Source organism: Notamacropus eugenii, chromosome 3 (assembly GCF_028372415.1).
Source record: "Notamacropus eugenii isolate mMacEug1 chromosome 3, mMacEug1.pri_v2, whole genome shotgun sequence".
Taxonomy (NCBI): domain Eukaryota; kingdom Metazoa; phylum Chordata; class Mammalia; order Diprotodontia; family Macropodidae; genus Notamacropus; species Notamacropus eugenii.
This window is the reverse complement of record NC_092874.1, coordinates 44,263,745-44,276,490: the sequence shown is the minus strand read 5'-3', so window position 1 is coordinate 44,276,490 and position 12,746 is coordinate 44,263,745. Positions and strand designations below refer to the sequence as shown.

Below are 12,746 nucleotides of genomic sequence, written 5' to 3'. Positions count from 1 at the left end.
TTGCAGAACATTGAGGCTGTGGAGGACATGACTGGAAAATAGGGAGTGACGTGAAACATGGTGCCTGGGGCTTTCCTGAAACTGTGGTCCAGGAAAGTCAGTCATTAGTCAAGACAATGGGACCCCATAGCAGAAGTTTCTCCATGGCTGTGGGGGAGACATTCAGAGAATAGGGAGTAAAGTGAAGCTTTGGGGACTTTCCAAATAAGAGAAGCCCTCCTACCCTATTTTTGGGTATGAAGAACTTTATATAATGTCAGACTTTTCGAAATCTATTTGTTTTTGCTGAATTAGCTTTCCCCCTCTTTTTTATGTTTCTTTATAAAAGAAAGCTCTCCAGGAGGGGAAAGAAGAAGGGACACATTGGGAGATAAAGGTACTGTTAAAAAACATGCCAATTAAAATATTTTAAAACAGTAAGCAATTATTACCATCCAACTGTGTGTCAGAACTCAGGTTCTTAAATCTTGCCAAGAAGACTCATGCTTCAAAAACCCAACCAAAGAGAAAAACTCTCCATGGGTCTCTGATGCACGTCTCCTGGTATCATTTCAGCCAACTCTCAGAGCAGTGAACCTGTACTGAAAGGACCATCACTGCCAATGCTAATATTGAGATAGGTGTTGATCATAAGCATACAAACCACCCTCTGAGACTGAGAGCCCATGGGGCAGCTAGATGACACAGTGGTGGATAGAGCAAGGGCCCTGGAGTCAGGAGAACCTGAGTTCAAATCTGGATTCAGATACTGACTAGCTGTGTGACCCTGGACAAATCACTTAGCCCCCATTTCCTCAAAACAAAACTGTAAACAAAAGAAAATGAAAGACCCAGGCCAAAAATGATGATAGTGAGCTTTGGATCTCAACAGCTCTACTCATTGAACAGAAGTGACACACATGGCATTGTAAGAGATTTTTTTAAGGATCTGTAAAATGCTTTATGTACATACATTGAGGGGACCTTTCACAGATAAATCTCCTAAATTTTCAAAAACTGTTCACTTGAGTATGGCTGGTTATTTAAACTGATGGATTTTAATATTCTGGGATTCTTTTCTGCTTGGGGAAAAATACAAGAAGCAGTGGAGAGTTCTTAGGTGGTACAGTGCTTCAGTAGAAAAACTCTGAATTAGGCTTCAGGAGACCCAGATTTTATTCCAGATTCTATCACTTGTTCGTTGTATAATCTTCCACAAGTGACCTAATCTTTTTAAGTCCCCTCCCCTTAGCCCCAACACAATACTTTTGTTCCTGGGAACTCCCCAAAATAATATTTCTAGGAAGAAGGAATAGACATCACCCCATTTTACAGATGGAAAAGAAGGTTAAACAATATACTTGAAGTCCGACAATGAATTGGTGAAGAAACTAGAAGTCAGTTAGTGGTTTTCATCTTCAGGGACATCCATCACCTTCATTTATATCTTCTACCTAAATCCTCCCAGCACAGATCTAGTGATCAGTGACATACAGCCTGGGATAGTGAAAAGCAGCCCTGCATTTGGAAGGAAATTTGGGTTTAAGCTTGAACTTCCTCATTTACCAGTCATGTGGGTGTTAGACCACTGTGTCCAGATGCAGCCCACACCATTTTTAATATCTCTAACAGGAAGTTGTTCTTCACACTAAACAGAAATCTCCTTACAACTTCATGAGATTATAGATTTAGAGATAGAATGGGACCTCAGAGGCTATACAGTATAACTATCATTTTGTTGTTCAGTTGTGTCCGACTCTATGACCTGATTTGGGATTTTCTTGGCAAAGATCTTGGAATGGTTTCCCATTTCCTTCTCCAGCTCCTTTTATAGATGAAGAAACTGAGGCAAACAGGGTTAAGTGACTTCCCCAGTGTTACATAGTATGTATCATTTTATGGATGAGGAAATTGAAGCCCAGAAAGGCTAAGTGATTTGCCTAAGGGCACAAAGTAGCAGAGCTGGGATTTGAGCTCAGGTTCTCTGCTTCCAAATTTAGTCTAAGATCACAACAGTTTTTTTGACCACCAACTTAGTGGTCAATATGTTAACTCATATTGAGCTTGTAGTCCACTAAAACCCTCAAATTCTTTTTCAGAACAACTTCTACTTAACCATACGTTCTTCATTATGTGCTTGTGAAATTGATTTTTTGTACCCAAGTCTAAGACTTTAACTCTATCCCTATGGAAATTCATTATATTATATTCAGCCCAATTGTCTCATCTGTCAAGGTCCTTTTGACATGAATCACAAATGGTCACATAGCACAAAACTGCCTTTGTTTGAAGACCTCTAATGGGGGAAGGGTGTCCCACTACATTTTGAGGCAAGTATCCTCAGGACAAGTATCAGACAAGTATCCTTAGGAATTTATGAAGCTTTTGCATGTTCTTGCTGTCTCTGTCCAACAGGACCAAGTCAAGTAAGAGCAATTCCACTTCCATAGGACAGCTCTCCAAATACTTGAAGATATTTTTCCTACCCTTCCTAAGCCTTCTCTTCTTCAGGCTAAATGTCTCATCTCTTCAAGTGATCTTCATGTGGAATGATCTTAGTCCCATCGCATCTTGACTATCTTCCTCTGAAGTCTCTCTAATTGTTACTGTCTGGACAGTTACTTCCTCAAATCGGGCACCATGGGATTTTTATGAGGAATGTACTTTGTAAACACATAAAGCAGATTCCCTGTTTATTTTCAGTCTCATCTTTACTATTATTGACAAACCAAAGTCATTGCATTGTGGAAAGAACTCTGCACAGGAAGACAGGAGGTTTGGGGTTTATAGTCTATAGTCTAGAGCTATAGTCATAGCTCTGCACCTATGTGACTTTGGACTGACCATTTAGCTTTTCAAGTCCTCAGTGCCTTTATCTATAAAATAAATGCTTTGACCCAATGGCCTTGAAGGTTCCGGCCAGCCCTGACATTCTATGACTCCAACGGCCCTGTAGCTGAAGTTTTCGTCAGGTCCTTGATCTCTTCTGCTGAGCCCCAAAGGAATTTTTGGGAGACTCTATAAAATGTTAAGTTTCTCTTCTCCCATCCCCCTTCTTTCACCTCTCTCTGTAGCAGACAAAGCAAACACAACACTTGAGGAGTAAGGAAACAATAAAAACCAAGGGATAATTTCTTTTATTGGTTGTTTCCTCTTGTCAGAAAACAAATTAAGTGGGAGGGACAGTGCAGAACAGAAACAAGCCCGGCTGTTTAACACTGCAACCTGATTCAGTATGTGTGGCTAAGCATTGTAGAATTATGAAATCACCAATTCAGAGCTAGAAAGGAACTCCCAGGTCATCTAGCCTTCATTTTACAAGGGAGAGGAGAACAAAGGAACATGAGTTCGTCACTATGTTAAGTGCTTTACAGATATCTCATTTAAACTCCATAACAAGTCTTGGAGGTAAGTACTATTATTATCCCCATTTTGCAGATGAGAAAACTGAGGAAAACAGAAGTTAAGTGACTTTCCCAGAGTCACAAGTCAATAAGTGTCTGAGGTCAAATTTGAACCCATCTTTCTGACTCCAGACCCAGTGCTCTATCCTCCATCTCATTGTTAAATGATTTGCCAAGGTCATACAGGTAGTAAATTACAGAGCTAAGATTTGAACTTGACCCCTTAAATTCCTAAACCACTTTTACTTCAGACTCTGAGGAGTTCAAAGACAGCCTCTTCTTTGAATGTGTTAAGCTTGGGGCTAATATTTATTTAAAGTTTTCAAAATAGACATACATTATTTCATTTGATTCTCATACCAACCTTATGATGTAAGTTCTGTTGATATTTGCTTTTTTCAAAAAATTAAATTATTTTATTTGTTTTCACTGTTTGACAATCACTTCCATATGTCTTAGATTTTTTTCCCCTTCTTCCTCCTCCTCATCCCCTCCCTCCCCACTCCCTTCCTGAGACAGCATTCAATCTTATATAGGTTCTACACATACATTCCTATTAAATACATGTTGTATAGAAGAATTAAAATGAATGGGAGAAATCATAAAACAAAACAAAACATAATACAAAAGAAAATGGTCTGCTTCTATCTATGATCTAATTCCATAGTTCTTTTTCTGGATGTGGAAGGTATTTTGCCTCAAGAGTCCATTGGAAATTTTTAAAGTTGTTATGTTGTAATGAAGTACTAAGTCTACCAGAAAAATTACTCATGCACTGTGGTTGTTGCTGTGTACACAGTTCTCCTGGTTCTGCCCCTTTCACTCAGCATCAGTTCATATAAGTCTTTCTAGGCTTCTCTGAAGTCTTCCTGTTCATCATTTCTCATAGCAATATAATGTTCCATTACATTCATATACCACTACTTGTTCAGCCATTCTCCAATTGATGGGCATTCCCCTGATTTCCAGTTTTTGGCCACCACAAAGAGAGCTGCTATAAATATTTTTGTGCGTGTGGGACCCTTTCCCACTTCTATGATCTTTTTGGGATAGAGTCCCAGAAGTGATATTGCTGGGTCAAAGGATATGTACAGTTTTGTAGCCCATTGGGCATAGTTCCAAATTGCTCTCCAGAATGGTTGGATCAACTCACAGCTCCACCAACTATGAATTAGTGTTCCAACTCTCCCACATCTGCTCCAACATTATCATCTTCCTGTTTTGTCATGTTAGCCAATCTGATAGGTGTGATGTGGTACCTCAGAGTTGTTTTGATTTGCATGTGTCTAATCAATAGTGATTTAGAGTATTTTTTCATATGATTATAGATAGCTTTATTTTCTTCCTCTGAAAACTGCCTGTTCATATCCTTTGACCATTTGTCAATTGGGGAATGACTTGTATTCTTGTACATTTGCCTCAGTTCTCTCTATATTTTAGAAATGAATCCTTTATCACAGACATTAGTTGCAAAAATTCTTTCCTAGTTTTCTGCTTCCCTCCTAATCTTGGTTGCACTGGGTTTGTTTGTGCAAAAACTTTTCAATTTAATGTAATAAAAATTATCCATTTTGCACTTCATAATGTGCTCTGTCTCTTGTTTGGTCATAAATTTCTCCATTCCCCATAAATCTGACAAATACACTATTCCTTGCTCCCCTAATTTGTTTATAGTATCAATCTTTATACCTATATCATGTATCCATTTGGACTTTATTCTTGTATAACGTGTCAGGCATGGGTCTATGTCCAGTTTCTGTCACGCTATTATCTAGTTTTCCCAGCAATTTTTGTTAAACAGTGAGTTGTTATCCCAAAGCTGGGGTCCTTGAATTTACCAAACAGTAGATTACTATATTCATTGACTACTGTGTCTTGAGTGCCTAACCTATTCCACTGGTCTACCCCTCTGTTTCTTAGCCTGTACCAACTGGTTTTGATGATTTCTGCTTTATAACGCAATTTGAGATCTGGTAGAACTAGGCCACCTTCCCTAGCATTTCTTTTCATTAATTGCCTTGATATTCTGGACCTTTTGTTTTTCCAGATGAATCTTGATGTTTGATATTATTTTTTCTAGTTCTAGAAAATAATTATCTGATAGTTTTATTGGTATGGCACTGAATAAGTAAATTAATTTAGGTAATTTAGGTAGAATTATTTTTATTATATTAGCTTGGCCTACCTATGAGCAGCTAATGTTTTTCCACTTGCTTAGATTTGAGTTTATTTGTGTGAAGTGTTTTGTAATTGTGTTCATATAGTCCCCGGGTTTGTTTTGGCAGTAGACTCCCAGATATTTTATAGTGACTACTATAGCTTTAAATGGGAATTTTCTTTCTATCTCTTGCTGCTGGGCTTTGTTAGTAATATATAGAAGTGCAGATGATTTATATGGGTTTATTTTGTAACCTGTGACTTTGCCAAAGTTTTTTATTATTTTAAATAGTTTTTTACTTGATTCTCTGGGATTCTTTAAGTATATCATCATATCATTTGCAAAGAGTGCTAACTTAGTTTCTTCTTTGCTTATTCTAATTCCTTCAATTTCTTTTTCTTCTCTTATTGCTACAGCTAGCATTTCTAATACCATATTGAATAACAGTGGTAATAATGGACATCCTTGTTTCACCCCTGTTCTTATTGGAAATGCATCTTGCTTGTCCCCATTGCATATAATGCTTGCTGATGGTTTTAGGTAGATACTACTTATTATTTTATGGAAGGTTCCATTTATTCCTAGGCTTTCCAGTGTTTTCAATAGGAAAAACCTTGTCAAATTGTCAAAAGCTTTTTCTGCATCTATTGAGATAATCATGTGATTTCTGTTAGTATTGTTGTTGATATGATCAATAATGCTAATAGTTTTCCTAATATTGAACCAGCCCTGCATTCCTGGTATAAATCCTACCTGATCAAAGTGTATTATTCTTGTGATAAGTTGCTGTATTCTTTTTGTTAATATCTTATTTAAACTTATTGCACCTATATTCATTAGAGAAATTGGTCTATAATTTTCTTTATCTGTTTTGGCTCTTCCTCATTTAGGTATCAGAACCATATATAAAAAGAATTTGGTAGGACTCCTTCTTTGCTAATTTTCCCAAATAGTCTATATAGTGTTGGAATTAATTGTTCTTTAAATGTTTGATAGAATTCACTTGTAAATCCCTCTGGCCCTGGAGAGTTTTTCCTATGGAGTTCATTGATGGCTTGTTCGATTTCTTTTTCTGAGATGGGTTTATTTAAGTATTCAACTTCCTCTTCTGTTAATCTGGGCAATTTATATTTTTTAAAAATAATCGTCCATCTCATTTAGATTGTCAAATTTATGGGCATACATTTGGGCAAAGTAATTTCTAATTATTGCTTTAATTTCTTCCTCACTGGAGGTTAGTTTACCCTTTTCATTTTTGATATTGATAATTTGGTTTTCTTCTTTCTTTTTTTAAATCAAATTGACCAAAGATTTATCAATTTTATTGTTTTTTTCATAAAACTCACTCTTGGTTTTATTTATTAGTTCAATAGTTTTCTTAATTTCAATTTTATTAATCTCTCCTTTGGTTTTCAGTATTTCTAATTTGGCGTTTACTTGGAGATTTTCAATTTGTTCTTTTTCAGCTGCTTGCCCAATTCATTGATCTCCTCTTTCTCTATTTTATTCATGTAGACATTCAAAGATATAAACCTTCCCCTAAGAACTGCTTTTGCAGTATCCCATAAAATTTGGTAGGTTGTTTCATTATTGTCATTCTCTTGAATGAAGTTGTTAATTATTTCTATAATTTGTTGTTTAACTCACTCATTCTTTAGGATTAGATTGTTTAATTTCCAATTAATTTTTGGTTTATATTTCCATGGCCTTTGATTAATATAATTTTTATTGCATTGTGATCTGAGAAGGATTCATTGACTATCTCTGCCTTTCTACACTGGATTGTGAGGTTTTTATGGTCTAGTACATAGTCAAGTTTTGTATTTGTGCCATATACCACTGAGAAAAAGGTATATTCCTTTCTATCCCCATTAAGTTTTCTCCAAAGATCTATCATATCTACCTTATCCATAGTTTCATTCACCTCCTTAATTTCTTTGTTGTTTATTTTGAGGTTAGATTTATCAAATTAAGAGAGGGGGAGGTTGAGGTCCCCTACTGGTATAGTTTTGCTGTGTATTTCTTCCTGTAACTCCCTTAACTTTTTCTCTAAGAATCTAGATGCTATACCACTTGGAGCATATATGTTTAGTAATGAAATTGCTTCATTGTCTGTGGTGCCTTTTAGCAGAATATAGTTTCCTTCCTTATCTCTTTTGATTATATCTATTTCTGTTTTTGCTTTGTCTAAGATTAGAATTGCTACCCCTACTTTTTTTAGATCAGTTGAAGCACAATATATTCTGCTCCAACCTTTTATCTTTACCCTGTGTGTATGCTCCTGTATCAAATGTGTTTTTTATAAACCACATATTGTTGGATTATGATTTTTAATTCATTCTGCTATCCATCTCTGTTTTATGGAAGAGTTCATCCCATTCATATTCACAATTATGATTAGTGTCTGTGTCTTTCCCTCCATCCTCGTTCCCCCCTCCCCTGTTTATGCTTTTATTTCTCCTTCCCCTCCACAATAGAGTTTTAATTTTTGAGCACAGCTCCCTCAGTCTTCCCTCCCTTCTTTCATCCTCCCTCCCTTTTAATCCCCTTTTCCCTTACTACTTCTTCCCTCCCTTTTAGGCTCCCCTCCCTTTTCTTTCCCCCTTCTCCTCCTTCTGCCTATAGAGCTAGTTGTATTTCTATACTTAACTTTGTTGTTCCCTCCTTGAACCCAATCAGACGAGAGTACCTCTCAAACAATGCTCATTTCCCTCCCCTCTTTCTCTCTAGTGTAATATATTTTTGTGCCTCTCCGTGATGGAATTTACCTTTTTCTGACTCCTCCTTTTCACATCTTCCATTAGAATCCCTTCACACTCTTAAATCACATTTTTATCATGACATCATTTACTTTATACTGTTCCCTCTATTTATGTATATCCCTTTTATATTTCATGATACATATACAGTTCTCAAGATTAACAAGTATCATCTTCCCTTATAGGGATGTAAACAGTTTGCCCATATTGGATAACAAGTTTTTTTCTCCTGTTTACCTTTTTTTGCCTCTCTTGAGACCTGTGTTTAAAGATCAAATTTTCTATTGAACCCTGGCCTTTTCATCAGGAAGGTCTGGAAATCCCTTATTTGGTGATTGCATCTGTGCTATTGTCTTCCCCATTCCCCTGGGGTGTGGAGGCAAGTCTGGGGTCCTGGTGTTGATGATTGTGGGGCTCCACCCCCCTGGAGCTCAGACTCTCCTCCTCATTTGCTGAGGTGGGGCTTTCTGGGACAGCTCCAGTCCTGCACTGGTCCTGCCCTGGTCCCCTTCAGGCACAGCAAGAGGGACACTCCTTAGCAATCTTCCTAACCTCCTGGGCTAAGAGACTGTTTCCCCCTTCTGCTGCTCCCACTGTTCCAGGGATTTTCCCTGGGAGATATTCTCTGGGCTCATCAAAGTCAACAAGGGGAGGGAGATAGCAATTATGGATCATTCCACCATCTTGGCTCCCATGATATTCACTTTTTTTTTTTTTAAGAAGAGGAAATTGAGACTGAGAAAGATGAAGGGATTTGTCTAGCCTCACACAGCTAATAAGTATCAAATAAAGGATTTGGACCTAACTTCCTAACTCCAAATGAACTCCATCTGTCTTATCACACTGCCGCTCAATCTTCTGATCTCCACTTTCCCCCTAAGTAGGAGGCAGGCAGGTAACAATAATGATGATGATAAAATCTCATGTGATTCCCCCCAACCCTGAGAGATCAGTGCTATTATTATCCTCATTTTACAGATGAAGAAACTGAGGCAAATAGGGGCAGTGACTTGCCCAGAGTCACATAGCTGGTGAGGCCAGATTTGGTATCAGAAAGATGAGTCTTCCTGCCTCCAGGCCTGGCACTCCATCCACTGTGCCACCTAACTGCCCTGAAGCTCCCCTGCCTGGTTACTAAACCGTGTATGGCCTCCCTTCTGTACTTCTTAATGGCTCCCTCTCAGGACCTTTTGAAACTCACAATGTTATAGCCATCTAAAATCGGAAGGAATGACCACAACAGAGATATCCAAAAGCACACACTTTCAGCTGGCTCTGGGTGTGAGAGAAAGCCCAAGGCTTCCCCAACCTGGAAGCCCTTTAACTGGTCACCCCCCTTTCCTAATGCCCAGTGGTCTTCCCATGGCCCAATCCTGCCTCAGGTTTTCAAGTTCATTCCAGCTAAACTCTGTCATTTCAGGGCTTGGTTTGTTGATTTCTTTTTTTACTCTACTTTTATTGACCTGAAAAAGAGGAAATTCCACCTATTGTACATGAAGAAAGGGCCCAAAATGGAGCTTTTCTCTCAGTGAACAAAGGATTTTGGTAATATCAGTTGGTTGGCTGGAGAGTAGAGTCTGTGTTCATGCAACAGTGGGAAGCTCTCTGGCCTAAGTGAGGGTTAAAACCTTGACCTGAGTTTCATCTATGCCAGGTTTTAAACCATCAAACTACAGAGATGTTGGAGGAAAGGGCAGGAAGCTCAGGCTGGGCTTAGTTCATAGTGGCAGTGCCTAGCTGCTGGGCTTTCTCTGTGCCCCAGGGGATCAAATAGCCCCTCCCCCAGACTGTTAAGTGAGGGGTGCCTGAAGGGTTCACTTGCCCCTAATATTTCCATTGAAGACTTGTCTATGTCCTTTCTGTCCTCATCAGCAGCATCACAAATATGAAGATGGAGGGGGGAGGGAAAGGGGAGGGGAGAAGAGAAGAGGGTGGAGAGGAGAAAAGAGGAAAACAGAGGAAGGGAAGTGAAGGAGGAGAATAAGGGAGGGGAGAGAGAATGGAGAAAAGAGGAGAGGAGAAGAGAGGAGGATGGAGAAGAGAGGCGATGGAGGGAGGGAAAAGAAAAGAAGGGAAAGGAGAGGAAGGGAAAAGAAGGGAGAGGAGAAGCAAGGTGAGGGGGCAGGGGAGAAGAAATGAAAGAGGGGTGGGAGAGGGAATGGAGAAGAGAGGAGAGGAGAAGGGATGGAGGAGGGGATAAGAGAAGAGGGGAGAGGAATTGATAGAAAAGGAATGGGTAGGGGAGAGAAGAAAGAGGGATGAGAACAGACAAGAGAGGGAATGCTATCAGATTAACGTCACACTGAGAAACAGCTAAACAGATAATGGAAGTAGGTGGAAGGCTGGGACAAGCCCTGGGCCTGAGGACTGCTCAGGGACAGCAAATCTAAATGAAGGCTCTGTGGGGTTAGAAGGGTATCATGTGAGGGCCCATGGGTGCTGCCAAAGACAATCTCTGGCTGTCTCCTAAGTGCTGTTTTCTGCACACCAAAGACAAGCCCCAGGTCACGTACTTATTGGCTTTGTCACACTTGTCACAGCTCACATATAACAGCTCATTGATAAAATAGGCACAAATAAACCTGGAGGCCAGTCCTGCCCCTGACACTTATTGCCTGTGCAATCCTGGGCAAGTCACTTAACTACTCTGAGCCCGGGTTTCTTCATCTGTGAAATGGGGATATAATCAAATGTGGAGTTGCGATCTCCCAGGACTTAAATGAAACACGTGTAAAACATTCAGTTGTCTGTCTTTCCAGCCCCCTAGAACCCAGCATTTAGTAAGATCTTAAAAAATATATAAATCCTCATTGACTGACATCATCATCACTTTGCAATGATAAATGCTGTTTAAATGTGAGGTTTGTATATGTGTGTTTCAAATGTTTCTTTAACTCTTGACTTTCTCCTTTTTTTCTGTCCCTTTCACTATTCACAAACTCCCTCTTTACTCCAAATAGAAGCCCCTTCTTGTAACAAATAAGCAACATCAAGGAAGACATATCAACTCATCAGCCCGGCCTGACAAAGGATGTTGAGCTATCATTTCAGTAACACAATCAACAAACACTTATTGAGAGAGTCCAGGGCAGAGGAGACTGGACTAGACCTTGGGGGCACAGGAGGACACAGTCCCAATCTCTGAAGTGCTTGACCATGAAGGCTAAGAGAGAAAATGTCTACATAAAAACCCAGGAGCTAACACAAAGTAACAGGCATTAAGCATGCAACAGGATAGCCACTGGAAGGACAATAGGAGGTCAGAAGAGGGAGTTATTGCCAAGAGCAAGTTTGGGGCACACTGAAAAGCCCAGCAAGGAGAAAGGAGGGCTTGAGCCTGATGGGAAGGAAGGAAAGGTAAGATTGGGAAGCACTTGGACAGAAGATTACCTGCCCAGGCCCTGGTTTACTCACTTATTCTTTAAGACCTACAACCAGGCATTTCAAGGGAATAGGGCCAGGATAGTGGAATAAAAGCAGGGAGTTCCTTGAGCTCTCCCTCAAACCCCTCCAAACACCTGTAAAAATGACTAAAATATTAGAGCAGCAGAACCCACAAAATTTCCAGTGAAATAAATTTCCAGCCCAAGACAGCCTGGAAGGTTAACAGGAAAAGTCTGTTGTGCAAGGCTGGGAGCAGAGTGCAGTCCAGTGTGGAACAGGCCTCAGGGCACTGGATCACCCACAGCTAAGGTGGTTTTCAGACTTCTCAACCCAGAAACTCCAAAGACAATTTAGAAGGTCGATGGGAAAGGTCTCTAGGGCTCAGATGAGAGAAAAGCAAGGTGGTGGTGGCAGCAGCAGCAACTGCTCCCGGCCCACAGATGACGTAGGGATCAGAGCAGCTGGTGACAGGTGAATTGCAGGGATCTCTTTGCTGGTGCTGAGGCAGGGTTCTCTTGTTTTGCCCTGCTTGGATCTGGGTAAAAGTCCTGAGTGGTGGTCCTGGGGTGAGGAGGAGCACTGGCTTGGCAGAATTTGTGGTGGAAATGGAGAAGGAATTTTTCTCACACTTCCAACACAGAAGAGTGCTTGTGGTCACTCACAGACCAGAGCACAGGCCAGGAAAGGAGCAAACACCTCCTCTTTGATCATACAACCTTGGAAGAGCTGAAAATTTGTGGATCCCTAGAAGTATCTCTGAAAACAGGTGCACAAAATCCCTGAAGACTGGGACAGTATACCCTCCACACTGGAAGCAAGATCCTATCTTAAGAAATTGCTAAAAAGTCAAGTAATTGGCTGGGAAAATGAGAAAATATCAGGAGAAAAACTCAGACTATGGCATCTTATTTTGGTGACAAAGATCAAAATATACAACCAGAAGAAGACAACAAAGTCAAAGCTCCTATATCCAAAACTTCTAAGAAAACTATGAATTGGTCTCAGACCATAGAAAAGTTCAAAAAGAATTTTGAAAATCAAGTAAGAGAAGTAGAGGAAAAA

At 39.7% G+C, this 12,746-nt stretch overlaps 1 long non-coding RNA gene across 1 annotated transcript in view; it reads right to left on the bottom strand.

The window, feature by feature from the left end:
* Nucleotides 1–12,746, bottom strand: part of LOC140532674 (uncharacterized) — a 35,250-nt gene that overhangs the window by 3,208 nt on the left and 19,296 nt on the right. The gene's annotated exons all lie outside the window — the stretch shown is intronic.